This window comes from Acomys russatus, chromosome 6, assembly GCF_903995435.1.
Source record: "Acomys russatus chromosome 6, mAcoRus1.1, whole genome shotgun sequence".
Classification (NCBI taxonomy): Eukaryota; Metazoa; Chordata; class Mammalia; order Rodentia; family Muridae; genus Acomys; species Acomys russatus.
The window spans coordinates 5,313,119-5,317,983 of record NC_067142.1 but is presented as its reverse complement, the minus strand read 5'-3'; the positions used below and the strand labels follow the sequence as shown (position 1 = coordinate 5,317,983).

The 4,865-nt window shown below is 43.7% G+C and overlaps 1 pseudogene; it reads right to left on the bottom strand.

Annotated features, from left to right (window-relative positions):
- Nucleotides 1-1,866: 1,866 nt before the first annotated feature.
- LOC127190960 (RING-box protein 2-like) lies at nt 1,867-2,209 on the bottom strand (annotated as a pseudogene).
- Nucleotides 2,210-4,865: the final 2,656 nt, after the last annotated feature.

Sequence of the window (4,865 nt, the reverse complement as noted above, 5' to 3'; positions counted from 1 at the left end):
AAGTGCTATTGTAGGCTGTTTAGGATAAATAAGTTATACAAGTTAATTGTTAGCTGATATAATCATGGTTATGTCAATCACTAGTCTACTTTTATCCAAGAATGTACATCTTAGATGTGGCAGAGAGATATGATTCTATAGATAGATAAGGTCTTCAAAAACCTCAGAGACGTGCAGAATATGACACCTAAAAATGTTTTTATTTTTTAAAAGATTCACTGACAATGAGGCAGGTTTATTCCTTGCAACACCCAGATTGGTATGGAAGGGTCTTCCCATCACATGTATGAACACAGTTTAATCACTCGTTACCCATTGAAAGACATGCTGTTTGTTTCTACGCTCCTGCAGTTATGAATGGAGCCTGTACAAACATTCATGTGAAGGTTTTTGTTTGAGCACAAGCCTTTAATTGATTTGAGTAAAAGGCAAGGAGCATGATTTCTGAATCCCTTGATATGAATGTGTTTATATGTGTAAGAAACTGTAAAATTGTCTTCCATGGTGCTTGTGTTCTTTCGCAGTCCTGTTAGCAGAGAATGAGAGTCCCTTTGCTGCTTCTGCAGGCTGGTGTTGTCATCAGTGTTGGCCTTTAGTCATTCTCATGTGTGCTAGTGGTGGCTTACTGTTTTAATTTTCAAGTGCTGAATTATGTATATTTTGCATAGTTTAATTTTTTTTATCTTGACCCTCTTTTGTGAGATATCTATTCACATTTGACCGTGTGTGTGTGTGTGTGTGTGTGTGTGTGTGTGTGTGTGTGTAAGGGTCTGGCCTTATAGCCCATGATGGCCTTGAACTCAGGATCTTCTGCCTCAGCCTTGAGTGCTGAGATTGTAGATATGAGCCTTCATGCTGCTTGTTTTTAGTTTTCATGATTCTTTGCTGGTCTGTTTTAGGAGATCTGGTTGGCCCTCTCTACACCTTTCTCATCCTTAATGTACGGTCCCTTGTCAAATAGGTACTTTCACAAACATTTTGTCCTTGTCTTCGTATGCAGTCTGCGACCCAGTCCAAGGCGTGGTTCCACCACTGCTAGGGTGGGTCTTCCCACCTCAGTTAGTAACCCCTCACAGGCGGGTCCAGAAGCTTTGCCACTTTGTTATTCCTTCATGTCAATGATCAGCACTAACTATGCGTAGACATTTGTAATTCGTTTTTTGTGCAGTGTGTAGATTTAGTGTGTATATCCATTGGCATGTGCGAATGTTCATTTTCTAGAGCCATTTATTGAAAAGGCTATCTATTATTGAAAATTTCTCTACTAAATTGCTTTTCCTTTTTGCCAAGGATTAATCAGCCTTACCAATACAGGTCTGAGTTCTCTATTCTTTCCATTCAATGATTTGTATCTTAGATTTCATAATGATGACTACTATAGCTTTGTCTTCTGATATTTTTCTTCTTCATCATGGTGTTAGATTTTTGGGGGGGGGATTAAATGCATTTTGTTTGTTACTGTAACGTTCTTTAATTTATTTTTTATCCAACCAAGCAGAAAACAAAAATGCTGTTCTGTGAATGCAATGCTTTCACAGCCCTTGTGTGCCGACAGATAAACAATAAAGATCCTTCCATTTTTAGCATTCTCTCTTATTGCTTTTTTAAGCAGTATGCATCACACACACAACCAAGATAGGAAAGGCCATTTTTAAAATAAATTATCTTAATTGTGGAGACTTTCTCAAAACTAAACAGACAAAACGCTAGTTAAACCACACCTTGGATGAGTCTCCAAGGACCACACATCATCCTTTTTATGTGAAGAATGAATGAATTCCCAGGAGAGTATAGTTTTTCTCTCGTAACTTGATGGCAAGATTGTCCAGGATTGCCAAGCACAGCAGGAGACCCTTCTGCTACCGCTCACTGGCCGACTCTCTGGACCACCCAGTCCTGCTGGCAGAGAGGCCAGTGACTGCTCTGATTCACCCACAGGGACGTGCAGCAGTCGGGGATGGAATGGTTACGTTCTCCCCAGACCACAGCACAGTCCTCTTGTTTGTTTTCAGCTTGACATGTAAGACAGGCATCCATCACCTGGACCCTGCGCATGGCACAGGCATTGCATTCAATGTTCCTGCTCCACATGGCTACCTCATTCCACTTCATAAGGGAGAACATATTGTCACCTTCCCACTTGGAGCCTGCGCTCCCAGGAGTGCGAGGACAGGACGCAGGGTTCCTCGCTGTCCTCCATGCTGGCCATGGTGGTGGCCGATATTTTCTTTATATATAAATTGCAGAATTAGTTGGTCAAAATCCACAAAATGGCTTGGAATTTGGTTGGTGTTACATTTTTTAATGTTTAATTATATTTGTGTGTGGAAAACTTAGCAGTGTGCATTTAACCCAGTTTAGTGGCAAGTTCTCTAGCCTTTGCCTTTTCCAGCTTGGCAATGTGAGCCACAGATTTAGGACCCAGAATGATGGCTTCCCAAGGCCAGCGGATCTCATCATATCTGTCCTTATAATTGGTCCTTAGAGCTTCCACCAGCTTAGCCAGAGCACCCTTGTCTTCTGAGTTAACCTATGTGAAGGCAACAGTGGTGCAAGTGTTCCTGTGGATAAGCCGCTCCAGCCTGGCCTTTGCCTTGATGATGTAGTAGGCTCCTCCATTTTTTTTTTTTTTTAACACAGGTCAGGCAGGAAAACCATCAGCTCAATGGAGTCTATGTCATGGGCAATTACCATTAGCTGAGCCTTGTTCTCCACCAAGATGGTGACTGTATTGACTCCTGCTGGAAGGACAGGTGGTCTCTTAGTTGGGACGTCCCGTTTCCCAGCAGCTTTCTTCCCAGCACCGGCCAGAAGCCTTTGCTTCTTCTCCTACTTCGTCTCTGGCCTGTACTTGTGGGAAAGCTTAAGAAGCTGGTTAGCCATTTTCTGGTCCAGGGCCTGGGTGAACTGGTTAATGGCAGGAGGTACTTTGAGCCACTTATAGCGAGGGCATTTGACAAAGCGAGTGAGATCGCTTTTGGGGCTGGATATCCTGCCCAATGCCAAAGCTCTTGGACCTTTTCTCAAAGGATGGACCACTTTTTTGGTCTCTTATATCTTCATGATGGCAGTGGCTGGGGCCACCTTCTTCCCTTTGGCCTTTTTCCCTTGGGCATCTTGCTGAGCTAGAGGATAGCGCTGGTTGGTGTTACTTTGACTCTATAGCTAAATGTGGGAAGAGTGAAGAGTCTATCCATAAACATGGACTGTCTCTCCATTTATGTAAATGTTATCTGATATTTTTTATTTCTGGTCTGTTGTATCCTCTTATAGATGAGATTTTAGAAAAAGATTTACACATAAGTGTTCGGATTTTGGTGTTAATACAACTAGTGTTGTAGTCTTAATGTCAAATTCCAGTTATCTGCTGCGGCTGCAAAGAAAGCAGCTGAGTGTGCACTAGCCTGTGTCCTGCATCTTTCCTGCTTCTGAGAGTTACTGAGGAGTGGTTTGGGTTTCACTGTAATGTCTCGCTGTCTTCCCCACAGACATGCATGCCATCTGCGCAGAAGGAGAGTTTGACTTCTTGGCTTCCAATCTGGGTACCGTTTTATGCTCATGTCTTATCTTGTTCACACTCTGTGGCTTCCAATATGGTGCTGGTGAGTAGTGAGCTGCCATTGTGCTGCTGACCTTATGGGAAATCTTAGCACGGGTGAGTGGGGTTTCAGTTACAGCTATTTTGTAAGTATAAATGTATGAGCTAACCCTATAGAGTTAAGGGAATTTCCCTTGTTATCATTTCTTATTGTCGTTTTATTTTGATATTGAACACCTTTGGCTGTATTTACTGGTCGCTTGGGTGTATGCTCATATGAAGTTTCTGTTCAAGTTTTTTATCCACTTTCCAGTCGGTTGACTGGCCATAGGGCATTTCCTGTACAAGTGGCTGAATATATTATACATATTTTCTCTCACTCTGCTTGCCTTTTTGACTTCTTTTTCTCTTTCTTTCTTTCTTACTTTCTTTCTTTTTCCACACAGGGTTTCTCTATTTACCCTTGGCTGTCCTAGACTCACTTTGCAGACCAGGCTGGCCTCGAACTCACAGCAATCCACCTGTCTCTGCTTCCTGAGTGCTGGGGATTAAAGGCGTGTGCCACAACCGATTTAGGACTACCTGCTGGAGGTGGCACCTCCCACTGTGGGCTGCGTCCTCCAACATCCATCCTTACTTAAGAAAATATACTACAGACAATCGGATGAAAATGTTTTCTCAACTGAGGTTCCCAGATAACTCTAGATTGTGCCAGGTTACCGAAAAACAGAAGTAAGAAAGCCAGTAAAACAAGCAAACCAACTAAAACTCCCAAACAGAACAGGATACCTAGCATCTCTCTAGTTTCTGAAAAGCATACTTCGCCAGCTAACCTGTTCCATGGCCGTGAGTTCTGGCAATTCTGGCTATATACTTTCTGTTCTTACAAATTTGCATTCGACCCTACCTCATGTAAGTGGGACTTCCCTTAGTGACCGTTGGTGAGAAGCAAATATGCAGACAACCTTGGGGCTGGGGTGGGGTGGGGGTGGAGGATGGGAGGTTGAGGGACAGAGGGCAGGACAGGTAAAGGGAGAGAGGGACATTCTGCACCCTCAGGTTTCTTACCATAAGTCAAGTGTACGTGGGGAGCAGGTGTACAGGTCCAACTGGCCAGCCTTCTGGGCCTTTTGGGGTGAGGGCATGGGTCACCCTCTCCTTCAGGAATGACTGTGGACCCATTCCTCCTATGTACTTCTAGACCCAGAGTCTAGTTCCTAGCAAAGCACTAGAGAAAAGAGCTGCCCATGGCATGCCAGCCAGGTGAAGGCAGGCTCGGATCTCACCAGTAGGCCCTGGAGCAAGGGCTCCCAGTGTGTTGATCAAT